Source organism: Wyeomyia smithii, chromosome 3 (genome assembly GCF_029784165.1).
Source record: "Wyeomyia smithii strain HCP4-BCI-WySm-NY-G18 chromosome 3, ASM2978416v1, whole genome shotgun sequence".
NCBI lineage: Eukaryota > Metazoa > Arthropoda > Insecta > Diptera > Culicidae > Wyeomyia > Wyeomyia smithii.
This window is the reverse complement of record NC_073696.1, coordinates 205362509-205379122: the sequence shown is the minus strand read 5'-3', so window position 1 is coordinate 205379122 and position 16614 is coordinate 205362509. Positions and strand designations below refer to the sequence as shown.

Sequence of the window (16614 nt, the reverse complement as noted above, 5' to 3'; positions counted from 1 at the left end):
CCAACTTCAACACGACAAATAGATATAGAAGGAAGTTTAATTTCTACTAAATCGTACTCAATTAAATATTTTATAGAAGGTTGTCTTTTCGCGTATTAAAGAAAATTCGCTGTATTAGAATGAAAGGTATTCATCAATGGTCCAGAAACCAAATGTAGGGGGAAATTTGGGTCTAGAGCTCTATAGCAATATTTTAGAGAAAAACTTTCTTCTACGAAGTTGGTACGTATGATAAAGCGCTTATTGAAAAAGTATCAAAAATTAGGGTGGCCAAAATTTTCGATGCTATCAAGTATCTAACTTGTATATTTTTGTAGATAGAAAACCTTGTTCTTCAATTTTATAGGTCCAATAATTTAAGTAACTTTGTAAAAACAAAGTTTTTCTTTAAAACATTGCTATAGAGCTCTAGACCCAAATTTCCCCCTAAATTTGGTTTCTGGACCATTGTGAATGTTAAAGAGAATATTTTTTCTTCTAAGATAGAGTGCTGCAAAGAAATAATCAGAATACAGACCCCGTTCGATTTTGGCGAAACGGCAGAATTTTTTCTGTTGCCAAAATCGAACCATGCCAATAATGAACGGTTTTTTTTCATGACTTTTTTGACTTTTGAAATGGTCAAAGACGACCTTAACAGTAGAAATGGCCACCAATGAACTAGTTTTAGTTCCAAGTCGTTTGAGGTGGCGCTTGATGAATTTGGGCTGACGACCTAGATACTTGATATTACCATGCAAACCAAAATACCTTCCTTTTGGAAGGTGTTTGAGTTTGAGCTTAAAATGGTTGAAATAAATCAAGCAAACTACAAAAGTAAAACGAGCTCAAATCAAACATAGCTTCAAAATAAAAATATAAAATTATTGTAGTCCTACGTCAACTATGCGGTCGTGTCTTGGATACCACCCTCCTACTATTTAAGTTAAGTGGAAGACCTATGAACTCTTTTAGGTTCCATTTGTTGCAATCCACCCATTTTGAATTACGGCGAGCATAAGTCACAGTAGGTTTTCATGTATTAAAAATTCTAACTTTAATTATGTAGGCATGCAAGTTATATCCGCGTCCAATTTATTGTTAATAATAAATTAAAAAATCATGAGCATCATTATCAAAACTCACCTTTCCTTAACTCATATATTTTCTTAAATATTTTTCTGATAAACTTGAATTGATTTCCCGAAGAGTAATCAGAATGATATGAAGGTTACTCATTCACTGTTTTTGTTAAAAATATTTATTTTATTTTCAACATTAATATACTATAATTTTTTTTATAATTTCACTCCCTGCCATTCTCTCAACAAATTTGCATAATATATTACCAGCTATCTTTGCAAAAAATAATCGGATGTAATGTGACTGGACATTCTAATGTTGTCACAATTTTGCAACTTGTTTGCCAAACATCTTGCCGTCGAATAGCTGAATCAACACAGGCTGTTGTTTGCTAGTGACAACGCGTCCTCGCGCTTATCGGATTAAACAACCTGTTGTACATTTGTGTTTATAGTGATTTCCTTATTCGTTCGTGTTAACAGTAGATCTTTGGAACTGATTAAAATGGAAGCTACATCTAGTTTTTTTGTTACAAATTAATTCGTTTAGATTGGAATCTGTTCGTCCTTGCTCTATGAGTATCAATTGCCGCAACTGTTTGAAGATTGAGGCTTTTTCAAAAACACCGAATACTGTGCATCCTATATAATGCCTAAATCAAAGATTTGAGACCCCATTTGATACTCATTTTACTCCATATGGTTCCCTGCTACTGTTCTATACTGGCAAACCTGCACAATAATATAGATTACGTCCCGCGTGATTTCTCAGAAAAGAAAAAAAACTCACGACAGCAGTACTCGAACCCGCGATCGTTTTTGTTGTCGTTTGCTGGCTGCTAGAATATCGAACACCAACATAGCCAGCAAAACCCACACTCAACTCAACTCAAGTCGCCTTCTCCCGAATCCAACCACTGAGTTGAATGCAGTTTGGAGCGCGTGGTCGTACACGACCACGATCGGGTTCGCCGCTTCCTACACACGTTTCGCTGCGATGCTGGTTTTTGCTCATCTCTCCAGAACTTTTATGTGAGCAAACGCGCGCGATCGACGAGAGGCTCTTTAAATCACGATCGCGAGTCGCGACCGCTACGGCGAACCTACACACAACCCAACAGCTTCAGTCAGCTCAGCCGAGTGGCGATCGGTTGCGTTTGCACAGAGGAAGATACGACGCTAGCATTCAAAGGCGAAGAACACCACTACGCTCGCCCATAAACCGGTTATTTTCGTTTGTTGTTTTTTCCTTTTTGTATGCTTGTTTACATCCATCTCTTCATCGGGTTTTATGTTTTCATTCTCTCGTCTTTCGATCAAACACAATCCTCCTCGTAATTCTAACTTCAGCCTGGACGCTGTTCGTGTCGAGCCTCTCGTCCTATCTTTCAATTCGCGCCGTTGTCCGACATTGGCGTTCATTCGTTCGTATGTATTAATGTATTTATGGTTCAATGTTTTCATGTTTCCATTATGATAGCATGTTTTGTGGGTTCTTCTCGTCCGATCGATGTCGCGATGCGACTTGGTTCTCCAGCGCTGTGGGACGAATTTATGTGATCACAAATGATCGTCTTATAATTCTATTCCGTTGGAGCTCGAAGCTGTGCGTGCGCAAACAAATTTGATGATTGACTGGTATTTTTTATTCTGATTTTTATGTTTTATACGTCTGCATGTGTGTAGCTATAAGCATATCAAATCTAATACAATAATAGTAACTGTTTATAATCCAGTTTTGATATCTATAATGCGTTTAGAGATATGCCAAAGCTCACATGGTACACCTAATTTTGCTATTGACTCTTTCAAACTTATAGACTTGAAGAACCACTTTTAAGAATCGAGGACTTAAACTGACAGCAGGTATGTACCTATTTTGGCTCAGTTTAAAAAAATCATTAGTCGTACTGGGTTGTTACTATACCAGTGCGGCGGTCAACGTACTTTAGTGTCTTCCGTAATCATCGCCATAATCATCACCGTTTTACTAGCGTCAGTTGTCGTTCGCGTCGTGCACTCGCAGTCATACCGAGTTTATGCCGGCTACGCACATATGATAGGTTTGCCAAATGATATTGTTCGCCTTCTCGCGAGTAGTGTTGCCATAATGTACAGAACTTCCTGAAAAGATTACAGATTTTCTTTAGAAAATACAAATAGGTATATATTTTTTTCGTTCCTTTATGGAGTAGGTCGATCTTGATTGACCAACCGACGATCGACGATTGACTAATTTCTCTAACGCAGAAAAGTAGCTCCTGGTACAGATGAACATGTGGCAACACTGTTCGCGAGTGCTACCACCCAACCAGCCAGCCAGTGTGCCGTGCCGTGGCAGTAAACAAACGAACAACTCGTCTCGCGCGCTCGCGCTCGCACTGCCTCCACCTTCACACACACGGCGCGCCGGCCTGTGTATAGACTCTCCTAAAGGCGACGCTGAGACCAGCAGGCCGTCAACATCAGTCGAAGCTCACTCTCCGCCGAGAGCGTACATTCGTAGTTTTATTCTGACTTGGAATTTTACGTATTTTTGTTTCTATTTATGCTTTCGTCCGATGCTATCGCGAGCGTTTGTGGCTAGAATGCAACGATCACTCATCGTAGCATTTTACTAGTATCATCAACTGTGCACTGATTGCATTTGTTTACAAACCGGGTTCTCCGTGACACCAAAACAGAGCACAGCCTAAAAATATTCCAGACCGAAGATAAACGTGGAGAGTTTTTTTTTTGTGTATGGGTGTTATTCATTGTGCTGTCGCTAAACGCCGACATCGCAGCGTTTTGAAATCAATGCGTTGTCCAGATGTAAACTAATTTTAAAATCTTCAGGATCGGCGTTCTTCAGCAGTGGGAGATCTTTAGCCGGTACACGGCGACCGAAGGTGAATTTCAAAAATAGAAAGAAAGGCACAATCAGAGTAATTCAAATCACGTGCAGTCACACGATGCCTTTCATACACGCGGACGGCCGGTTGATTGATTAACAAAAATGGTGATAGCGAAAAGACAGAAGTGATAATGCAGTGATAATCAAAAACGCAGTGTTTTGGGAACAAGCAACCAGAACCCGCAGGGCAAGCAGGCTCAATATTTATCGTTAAGTCAAAGGCAGAAGGCAAGTAAAAAGTGTTTAGTTTCAATGTTTACATAAAAATCGTTCCGTAGCGAATTGTCAAATTGTGCATGAGCGTGGAAGGAATCGAACGCGACCGGCTAAGTGTTTCGATAACCCAAACAATCGTCGTCGTTGTCGATCGTGCATCGTTTGGTGCGCCGAGGCAAGGATACCAACGTTGAGGCCAACAATGAAACGCGCATAAAATATTAAAAAGCAAATCGTAAAGGCAGCATCCATTGTAATGTTATCTCGAAAGCACTGGTCCAAGTCGGTAGAAGTGGAATAAAGGCGGGCAGCAAAAACCGCAAATACACAGCGAGGATTCCGTGAGACGGGTCGATTTATATGCAAAAATACAGCATATCGAATGTGATGTAGTGACGAAATTGCAGTTGAAAAAAAAGTCGAAAAGCGAAATTCAAAGACTTCGCGAACGTTAGTGGGTGTGTATGTCTGATTTTTTGTTTCTCCCTCGTGTTTACGGACGATGCTTCCAACGTGAGACGGAGTGCAAGTTCTGCTTTGAAGATCGAAAATTTAGTGCTAAGTGCTTAGCAGCGCGGGACGTGACTAAAGTTTAAATATACAGAGTTTTTTTTACAGTTTGTTTGGCTTTTCGTTGAGTGAAAATAAAGCTAGCTGAACGGAAGAGCGAAAAGTTGCTGTTGAACATTCGTATGTTTAAAGTTGACTAACAAGTAAGTGGTTTTTCAATATAAAATACATCAGTTTACATATTAAATATTGTAATGGCAAAACATTATATTATGAAACAAGTTTAAAAATGTTTAGACTCATAAAGAGAGTTTATTTTATAACTTTGTACTCAATGAAGACAAGAATTTTGTTTAATCAGCAAAGTTTCAAATTTTCTAATCTTCTAAAACTAGGCCAAATTAACCATTCTTGACACAAAAAAGACACTATTAGGCTAAGATGAATGTGAAACGCGCTATAGAATTAAGTTCTGCTTTTTGTTTTTTTGGATCACTGCCCGGACGAACACATACGATTCGTATAGATTCTCTAGGATTCCTCACATTGGATTCGTGAGCGTCCTTGAAAAGGATTCTTTAAAAAAGAATCCTCAGGAATGCCCTGTATATGGCTCTAGGATTCTTGAATAAGAATCCTAAGTGGGAATCCTCTGGATCGTGTTTGCGATTCCTTTCACGATTCCGTCACCGAGTTAAAGGTATCCTGGGGATTCTTATTCAGGATTCTCTGCGTGTTAGTAAGGGTGTGCAATGTTACTAGCAATTACATTACAATACAACTGCAACTGTTCTCAAAGTATTGAAGCGACTGCATAGTTGACGTAGAACGATATTTTTCTCGACAGAATAAACATTATGATAAAGTTTGCTTTATTTAGAATATATATTGTCAGTTGTGGAGCATCGTCCTTAGTGGTCGGATTTGAAATGTTCAAACAGTTGTTTGAAAACTATTCGCCTGCATTCTGCCAAATAAACTGTGTATGGCCATAACCCGGAAGGATAAAAGAAAGCGTCGTAGATGGATATACGATTGGCAGCTGATCTGGAAGATAAAGCAAAGCAAAGTCTTGGTGCTACATTCCGATACGGAACTCGACCTTCTGTTTTTCTTATACACAGACTTCGCCAACTGTTTAGTGTACAGAACAATTGCGGGGCTAGCGTTACGATCCTACTGACACAAACAGTCTTTCCCGAGCCGAGACTCGAACTCACGACGACTGGCTTGTTAGACTAGGTAAGCTCCGTCTACGAAGAGGCTACCGTTCTTTTCGCGCCTGTAAGTAACCTAACAGGATGCTGAACCGAATCTAGTGGCCAAAATACGATCTCGAAAGTTTCACGAGAAGGTTCTGACGTATGTACAAAGGATGCTATCTTATTGACGACGAAATATGCGGGAAGATGGATTTTGAACAGCTTACCGGAATACAGCTGTTGAATTTCCCCGGATTTGGCAAGCTTCAGGGATACCGTGACGACAAGGTGGATTTCATCACAAAGGATATGAACCCGTACAATTCCAAAGTGCTTAATATTGCAACACTAAGTAGTTGGAGTTGGGACTCAGATCTAAATGAGCAGTAGCGCCACGTAGTGGCATTATCTTCAACCAAACACCATTCATCAAAGGTTAATGACCTCCTGAACAAGTTTTCTGAAGACCGCAGCTCTCAACTCAGTGGTTGGATTCACGAGATAAATTTAGCTCAAAATACTCAAAAATACATACTGAAGCGCCACGTAGCGGCTGAATTCCATACTAAACTGTAAAACAACCAGAAGCCTTTATTCTCCTGAACAACTTCGCTAAAGACGGCAGCTTTCTATATGGTCGAATTATTGAGATGAATTAGATTAAGAATGCTTAAACCTATATGTACACTAGCGCCGCCTTGCGGTTGAATTTCAAATAGAATTCGCACCAACTAAGGGCATTGGGTAAGATTATTGGTATTTTTCTTAAAACTAGAAGTAATTACCTTGGATTTGATCCAAAAAGATCGAAAATCAATCAACTGGTTCCAAAGATATGAATTTTTGAAAATAAAATACATCGAATAAAGCCGCTTTTTACGGTCACCCCAAAGCCGTTTTTTATGGTCACCCTAAAGTGAAAAAAATCTGTATCTGTATCTGTGTATATACATAATATATAGAATTATTGAAATTTTTGTCATGTTTTTAAATTGAATTTACTCAAATTTCAAAATAACAAAAAAAAACTATTTATAGAGTCAAATGTGCCCTTTAAATTTAAAACCAAGAAATATTTTTTATGTTTTCCCAAAAAGAATGACAAACAAATGAAAAACGCAAAATATTTTTTAATTAAAACCATTTCTAACTTTGAGTAGAATTGAGATTTTCACGATGTGTTTTTTTTTTTCAATATAAATCTATTGTTTTTAAAAATAGGGTAATTTTTTTTTCAAAGCTACTTGAAATTAACGGAGCCATAACATTTTAGTGCAACTTATTCTTCTTTTTACAAAAATAAAAAAGTTAGATACCTGATTTCATCGAAAATTTGGGTCACCCTAATTTTCAATAAGCGCTTATCATATGTAACAACTTTGTAGAAGAAAGTTTTTCTCCAAAATGTTGCTATACTACCGCGCATAGCATGTCAGTCCCACCTGCATTTTCAGCAAGCCGAGAAAAACGCGTTTTTATATGATTTTATAACATTGCTTCTTACAAGATGGGACAATATGTTTGGATGTTTTCCAGCAGTTTTTCAGCACAAAGTTGTTGATCTCATCCATTGTTGCGAAACTATGCATTGTTAGCTACCATTTACGCGTAATAACTCAATTTCTCCCGAAATCTGGTTTCTGGACCATTGCGGAAGAGCAATGCTGGCAGAGATTTTCAAACACATTAAGCTGTCGAAGTTTGCTGAGAAATATCTCGTGTGGCAGGCCATCTTTTCCTGTGCACAATGGTAGGAAAATTAGGATTTTTGACCAAAATAATTTTTTGGTGTCAAATTGTTAGTTTTCTTCTGTAGACGATTTTATCTTTTGTGAAAAGTGTTGTAGTGACAAGGGGTTGATCATAAACTACGTGAATTGAGGCAAATCTTATTGTTTTTCGAAATAATAAAAAAAATCGTTAGTGTATACAAACAAAAAATTATACTAATTCTACGTTTTCTTGATGTGTTTCGGACCAAATTCGTACGATATACGATGAATTTCGTTCATCAATCACTCAAAAATTCAAAATTTGCAACACAAAACTTTCATTCAACTTAATCTACAAAAACGCAAATTTTTAACATTGATTCTTGGAGAGCACAAACTGGGCTTTCAGGCACACTATCAGGAACTGTGCTACTGTGTACGTGCTTACATTTAATGTTTTCAAAGGTCAAAATTAGTAAAATTTCGCATGTTTTCTATATAGCCTGTGGCAGACTCTGTTGGGTTAAGATCAATTACTCTTTCAGTTTTATGAAGCAAATATAATAAGCTTTTGATTGTATGCAAACATAGCATAACAGCTTTAGTAGAATTTTATATATTCCAACACATTCAGAGAAACTCTTTTTCTCAATTTTTGAGAAAGGTAACTTTGGAGGCGTTTTTCCACATGAACCATGCTATGTATCAAGATTTCATCGAGAAATTATGAAAATATAGATGAAAAAATATAGATCAAAAATTAAAAAATGATGTGTTCAAAACATCCTGAATATGAATTTCACACTTTGGTAATTTTGGCCGCTCCTTTATATGGGAACCGTCTTATGTGCTGTGGTTCGAAGAGCAACATTTTCATCGCGAAAGGTTCCATCAACCAGGAAGATTAAGTGCAGGAGTGCTTAAAAAAACGTCTGTTGCATTCCCGCAAACATCCCAGTTGTTCCATTCTGCATTGGCCGAATTTGGCATCTTGCCATGGAGTGGCATGTCGCGAACAACGTGAAATTTGGTTTTTCGAATTTTTTTTGATGCCAAATGACTTAAAAACGCATGAAACGTCGAGAATTGGTGTCATCTGAAAAAATTTTTTTTTGCAAAAATTTACTTCTGGGACTTAGTCGTTTTTTCAATTGTGGAATAAAATGAATAAAAATGAATTGAATTGTGAATAAAACCTACGAAAGATTACCAAAACAATGCAACCAGTCCGTTCATATAGAAATCAAGAAAAATTACTTATCATTTTTTGAAAAAAAAAATATTTTTTGAAAAAACAAAAATTATTTTCAATTATTTTTTTTAAAAGGCATATTTGTTCGGAAGGACACAATATTATCTACAACTTTGCCGAAGACACTATGCCGATTCGACTGTAGACATATTTTTAATTTCCAATAGAGCACTCTATGAGGAATCAAGAATATTTCTACAGTCATAACGGTTTATTTGATTGACATAGTGTATCTGGCAAAGTTGTAAATAATACCTTCGTTCCTCCAAAAAAATGTACCCTGTGAAAAAAAATTAAATTTAAAAAATATATTTTTTTTTCTGATTTCTCCATGGCCGGTTTCGTTGTTCAGGACAACTTTCGTAGTTTTTATAAAAAAAAATCAGGGCTGTTTTTGATAATTAATTTATAACTTTCTTCTTTTTTTTAAATTAGTAATTTGTTTTTAGAGTTTATATATATTTTTTTGAAACACAACACTATTATCTACAACTTTGCCGAAGATGTCACACCGCTCAAACGAACCGTGTTGGCTCTAAAAATTTTTGTAATGACCAATACCTATCCAAAATAGCATTTTCCAATTGCTTTTCAAAAATGAGTTGTGTTTCAATAAATTAAACCAATTTGTGCTATTAGTTCTTGGCATCCTTTGCCTATAAAAACGTCTGTGCAAAGTTTCAGCCAATGGGCAAGCCAGAGCACTGTGTGTTCAATCAAGTGTTTGCAAAGGACATTATTGTGGTAAATAAAACGAATAAGTTGTCTGGTCCAACATTCGAAAGACGAGTGCAAGTTTCTTAGAGAGTATATTTTTCAAACAAAGTAATATAACATATTCCATCAGTTTCCACCGTTTCATTAAAAAGTTTAGGACACTTGGAATCGAAAACATGTGTGTGATTTTGCAAATGACATGAAAGCATTCAACATTTTCCACGAGACACAATCTTAATTTTGGTTGAGATAATTATTTTTTGGCACAGAGTAGTTTGATACATTTTGTAAATTTGTTTTGTATTATTTTGCCATTTTACTTATATTTTTTCCAATTCAACATTGCCAGCCTAACGACAATGATATAACAAATATTATATTTTCAGGAATTTTTCTATTGGTATTCAGTGAAAAGTGATTTTTTTCACTTTATACTCATTTTTACACAATATTATGAATCACCCTATGTCAAATTAATGAACCACCCTAATGAAACATAATGTTTTCGATGCTAGTTATAGTGTATATCATTAAGCAAGCTATTTTGAGAGACTAGTGATCAATTTCAAAAGATAAATTCTAAACATTTTGAACTCCGCCTTCCACAATTGAAAAAACGACTAAGTCCCAGAGAGTAAATTTTTGCAAAAAAAAAATTTTCAGATGACACCAATTCTCGACGTTTCATGCGTTTTTAAGTCGAAAACCGAAATTTCAAGTATTTTGTACTAGGACCATGATTTAACCAATGAGATTGTATGAGATATTCATTCACTATCAAACGAAAAATGACTTCGAGTATTTACCAGTATTATCAAACAACATCTGGATGATGCTCAGAAAGTTTCATTGTGATTTTTCAAGTAATCAAGTAAACAAGTTTAAAAAATTATCCATTTTCGAGCATAGCACTTACGATTGCTATTATGACTTGTTTTCAGGTAGTAATAATTGATTCAAATATTTTGAGATAGCAGTATATTTCAGTAAAATGCTATCATAACATTAAAAATTCATTTAGAATCATTTATTGTGCGAAATATTTGCTTTCACAATGAAATTATTGGCCCGTTTTGTATAATGATTAGACCAGCTTTCTTCTGCGAACCGCTTCATTTTGTTGTTGACTAATAGAATGATAGATTTTAAGTATAATCCATGAAAAAGTGTTTCTTATGAGTACCCATCACAAAAGTTTTAGACCACTAAATTGAACTGAGCTGAATTAAGGAGTAAATGTAATAATGAAGATAGAAAATTAAATTAACTGATTATATTATAGTAGAAAGTACGAAAAATATAGTTCAGCAAGTGGGACTCGAACCCACAACTTCCAATCTCCAGTCAGACGTGCATACATTGGCAAACGTGTGTAAACCATTTTATGAGCTGGTAGGGTAAGATACACGGTATTTACTGTTCTATGTTTGCTGGTAAACATTCATAAATGAATTCAGTTCTGAAACATTTCGTAAAACAGTTTATAGCCGTGTTGAGTCGTTTCTCTTTCGCTCAAGCTGTGAATCGTCGCATCTCGGCGCTCCGATTTTTCCATTTTTGCATGAACGTGTTGATGATCTGTTTGGATGCCTTCATGCGGTAAATGGTTGTAGACAACAGCGACACCGTATTTGGCATCGTTTGACATCCAAATTTTAATATAAAAAAAAATTGAGGTGTGCCGGTGTTGCACGAAACCGACGGTATCCCCATCTGACTGTTGGCCTTAAAAAATTATTATTGGTCTAATGTTACTGGTCTTTAAAAAACCGGGTCATTGAATGATGCACAGTGAGATAGAATTACCACTCCCAGTCGTCCTTTCAGTTGATTCATTGTGCATCTTGAGTGGCTCATCAAGAAGTAGAAACACGGAGTACAGTCAGAACTTAGCTAAGCTAAGCTAAGCTGAAAACGATCAAAATTTCATCGAAACAATCAAATGTTTTTATAAAAAGTTCGTTTTGATGGATTTTATGAGGTTCATTGTGCCTGCATCAGTTTTTAGTTTTTTGAAATTAAAGAATTTTCTTCCATTGTTTAGCATCTTCAGTTTGTTTCGAATCCTTTCTTTTCAGTAACAAACGACTTGAAAATTCTGCCAATATATCATTATTCTTGAATCATTAAGGCAACGCACTTGATGGGTAAACGACCGCGTGACTGCCAACTAGGATGACCACCATCCGATCGGGCGACCGTCTCACACTTCGTGGCATTTGATCATTTTTCTTGGCTTTAAGTTTTTTCTTCCTTCCTCTGCATGCCCCATCTTCGCGGTGTTGTGCAGCTTTCCGATGGAATGGGCGTACGACGTTACACAGGCTTGATTGCTGCACTCCAGCCTGATAACACAACCGGACAACGAAGACGTCGTCGTTAACCGGCAGCGAGATAAAGATGTGTTTCGTAAATACATTTTCAATTTTTTTTCTCCTCGAAAGAAAACGAAACCAATTGATGTTAGGTACGTTCTCATTGAAAAGCCTTGTTAACGCAACGTCGATGAGACTTGGGACCAAAAGCTGTGAGTTCGAGTTTGCAATGTCTAATTGGTTAAAAGATCCACGAAAAAGTACTAAATTCAGAAAACGTTTTCGCTTTTCTGGCTTTAACACTAATAACGTTTCGTGCTGATTGATTTTCTTCTTCAAATTATCGTCTTGCATCTCTACATGTTTCGTTTTATATATTTTTTGCCATAAGTATACCATTTCGCAAAGTTTTTTTGTCGTTTCTATGCAAGTAAATTGGTATGCAATTCGCAAGACAGGTTTGGGGTGAACAAAATTTGCAAGTCAGACTCAAGACACTTTATTGTATACCAAATCCGGATAAGATTAGATTAATGATATAATAAACAAATTATAACTCAATTTAAGTATACTGCCGCGCAAGTAGTCATAATCAATTAGGTTCGATGATTCGTATCAGCCAAGTGTGAAACTAAAAAAGAAACAACTTAAAATCGCTTCCGCGAATTCCTGTGGTCGTCCTTCAAAACCATTAGCAAGAAACGCGCAATTTATTGCTGCTGCCTGGAAGGATTGAAAGATTCCTGTCAAGGTTATTTGACGGCAGACAGCAAAAAATTAAAAAGTAGGAGGGTGGTATTCAAGACACGACCGCATGACGTTGACTACCGTATTCTTATATTCCATTAAAACAAATAGTAGAGGGAACTGCAACTCCAGTATTTGTTGCAATTTTATCTAACAGTGCATTTCTGAATGCTGAATACTAGAAGAATGGATCTCTCTTATTTAATCGCTGTCATTTTTACCATTCTGGCATATCAAAAATATTACAGGCTTTGTTATTTCTATCAAGTTCAGATATGTTTGTGTTACCCGTTTGTTATAATCGTTTGATCGGGTAGGCCAATGTACAGCCGTAAGTAGAGCTATACATTACTGCCTTACTGTGAATAAGAGGTACAAAAACCGAGTATAATATAGATATTATCAAATTTATATGCTTGAAAACATGTTATAACAGCGACAACTATATGCAGTTGTGAAAACTTGCTGACCTCATTATAAACTGAATTGAATTTCCTACCTCGAGTCGAAGGTCCTTCTCCAGCGTCCCAATCAGTTGAAAGCGTATTACCTTTAACCTCTAGCATGTCGTCTTGATCTCGTTCTTGCCCAGCAATCGTTCTTCGTACCTTCGGAGAAATCGTCTTCTGCCGATCCTTCGCACACTTCCGAGAATTGCGCTTATAGATCATGTTCATGTGTCGAGACATTGCGAAGATTCTCAATATGTTCGTTTTAGCACTAGACGAAACTGCTAGCAAATTACTATAGCTGTAAACCTTTATAACAAAAATCCGTATCGTCCGTATGTCACTGGTGCGGTTTTGGAATCAAAATGATGGGGTGAAATGTTCGAACGGTACGTTTTATACCAAGGCTTCGTCAGATAAATAAAAAGAAGGAGGGGCTACATAGGTGATGGAATGGTAAGAAAAATTTTTTTCTTGAAAGCTGCGCTGGCCGCTGTCGTAATATTAACACCAACACAAACATGCATTTATGCAAGGTTTTTTCCGCTTGCAGCAGCATTTAGTAAAACAGAAAATTCAATTAGCCGCTTCTGTAACAAAATTTCGAGGCACCAAAAGGGGCCAGGTGCCGAATATATTTTTGTTTTTGGTTAGTCCGTCCAGAATTCCAGCCATTTTAGTACTTTGCAGTGCCATTTATTACTAACAGCCACCAGCATAACGAGTAAAACCGGCACGAGATGACCGGTACTCTTGTCTTTCCTCCTTTCAGCTGCTATCACCTAGCGTCCGCATGTCGCTGGTGCAGTTTTGGAATCAAAATGATGGGGCGCCGGCCGCTGTCGTAAAATTAACACCAACAAAAAGATGCATATTTGCAAGGTTTTATCCGCTAGCAGCAGCATTTTGTAATAAAACAGAAAATTCAGTTAGCCGCTTCTGTAACAAAATTTCGAGGCACCAAAAGGGGCCAGGTGCCGAATATATTTTTGTTTTTGGTTAGTCCGTCCAGAATTCCAGCCATTTTAGTACTTTGCAGTGCCATTCATTACTAACAGCCACCAGCATAACGAGTAAAACCGGCACGAGATGACCGGTACTCTTGTCTTTCCTCCTTTCAGCTGCTATCACCTAGCGTCCGCATGTCGCTGGTGCAGTTTTGGAATCAAAATGATGGGGCGCCGGCCGCTGTCGTAAAATTAACACCAACAAAAAGATGCATATTTGCAAGGTTTTATCCGCTAGCAGCAGCATTTTGTAATAAAACAGAAAATTCAGTTAGCCGCTTCTGTAACAAAATTTCGAGGCACCAAAAGGGGCCAGGTGCCGAATATATCCATGTTTTTGGTCAGTCCGTCCAGAATTCTTTCAAGATAGCGTCCGTATGTAGCCGGTACGGTTTAATAATGAAACTGATGGGGTGAAATGTTCGAACGGTACGTTTTATACCAAGGCTTCGTCAGATAAATAAAAAGAAGGTGGGGCTACATAGGTGATGGAATGGTAAGGAAAAATTTTTATGGAAAGCTGCGCCGGCCGCTGTCGTAATATTAACACCAACACAAACATGCGTTTATGCAAGGTTTTTTCCGCTTGCAGCAGCATTTGGTAAAACAGAAAATTCAATTAGCCGCTTCTGTAACAAAATTTCAAGGCACCAAAAGGTGCCAGTTGCCGATTATAGTTTCCTGGTTAGTCCGTCCAGAATTCCAGCCATTTAAGTGTTTTGCAGTAGCCATTTACTACTAAAGCCACCAGCATAACGGGTGAAACCGGCACAAGATGACCAGTACTATTTTGTCTTTTCTCCTTTCAGCTGCTAACACCTAGCGCTGTCGTGAAATTAACATCAACATAAACATTATTTTTTAGCAAGGTTTTTTTCCGCTAACAGCAGCAATTGTAAAACATAAAATTCAACTTACCGCTGCTATTATAAAACTGCGAGGCACCAAAAGGTGCCAATTGCCGATTTCTTGTTCACTGGTTTCCGTCCAGAATTCCAGCCATTTTAGTATTTTGCAGTAGCCATCAGCATCACGGGTCAAACCGGCACGAGATGACCGTTTCTATTTTGTTTTTCCTCCTTTTAGCTGCTAACACCGAGCGTCCGTATGTATCCGGTACGGTTTAGTAGTGAAACTGATGGGGTGAAATGTTCGAACGATACGTTTTATACCAAGGATTCGTCAGATAATTAGAAAGAAGGCGGGGCTACATAGATGATGGAATGGTAGAGACAAATGTTTCTTGAAAGCTGCGCCGGCCACTGTCGTAATATTAACACCAACACAAACATGCATTTTTGCAAGGTTTTTTCCGCTAGCAGCAGCATTTGGTAAAACAGAAAATTCAATTAGCCGCTTCTGTACCAAAATTTCGAGGCAACAAAAGGTGCCAGTTGCCGATTATAGTTTCCTGGTTAGTCCGTCCAGAATTCCAGCCATTTAAGTGTTTTGCAGTAGCCATTTACTACTAAAGCCACCAGCATAACGGGTGAAACCGGCACGAGATGACCGGTACTATTTTGTCTTTCCTCCTTTCAGCTGCTATCACCTAGCGTCCGCATGTCACTGGTGCGGTTTTGGAATCAGAATTATGGGGCGCCGGCCGCTGTCGTAATATTAACACCAACAAAAAAATGCACATTTGCAAGGTTTTTTCCGCTAGCAGCAGCATAAACATCGGAAACAGAAAGTGACAACAACAATAACAACAAAGTCAGATCGATTGTATCCGTTAGTGTCGACTGTGCTTGGGAAGAGAGGTAGTGATTGGCTGCGCGGTATGATCTAGACAATCGATATTAATTACCAATTTTTCAATAGTGTATCTCAGACAAAAGTTTGTTTTTGTTACATAAATTTAACCGTAAAAGAATTTCTGATCGATTGATGCCAAAACCTCGAAAACCTGATTGTAGATGACTGCAAAATAAGCGCTCAAAACCTGACCACTTTTCTTTGGTTTTCCCTGGTTGAATTACTAGATTTTCAAATTCAGGGGCCTAACTTCGATATAGACGTTAGTCAACGTCAAAAAAAAAAAACAATGAAGTTTCCTGATCCTCGCCCGATGCCTGCAGGCCTTCTGGGGTGATTAAAAAACGCTAAATTGTCAGATTTTTTCCTCCAATATGGTTGAATTGGTTTTCTCTCGCTTTGCGCAATTTATTCCGGGGAACCTTGGGCGCGAAATTCAATGATGTTGTTTTGGTTTCTTTTGCTCCTTTGTTCCGTTTTGTGATGGGTTTTTACTGGGTCTTTTGTCGTTAGTCTGTTAACTCATTTCGGTTGATGACACTTGATGAATGGGCATTTTTTCCGCGGAATAAACCTCGGTATGGTCGGCAATTTCGGTTGGTTGTTGTTCACTGCGTTCGGGTTGATGAATGGACTAAACGTAACCGAGAGCGTCAGTGGTTGGGGCGATTGAATTTAGACCTGCGATTGTGCATAAAGTTCACAGAATGAGTTTGGTATTCTACAATACTAAAAATTATAAGAAAATACAGAATTAAACTTGGGTCTTAATCAA

The 16614-nt window shown here is 37.6% G+C and overlaps 1 protein-coding gene across 1 annotated transcript in view; it reads left to right on the top strand.

Annotated features, from left to right (window-relative positions):
• Positions 1-3541: 3541 nt before the first annotated feature.
• Positions 3542-16614, top strand: part of LOC129729976 (semaphorin-5A) — a 327831-nt gene continuing 314758 nt past the window's right edge. Inside the window, exon 1 of the mRNA XM_055688911.1 lies at positions 3542-4886. The gene's annotated coding sequence lies outside the window, so the exon portion shown is untranslated. The remainder of the gene's footprint in view (positions 4887-16614) is intronic.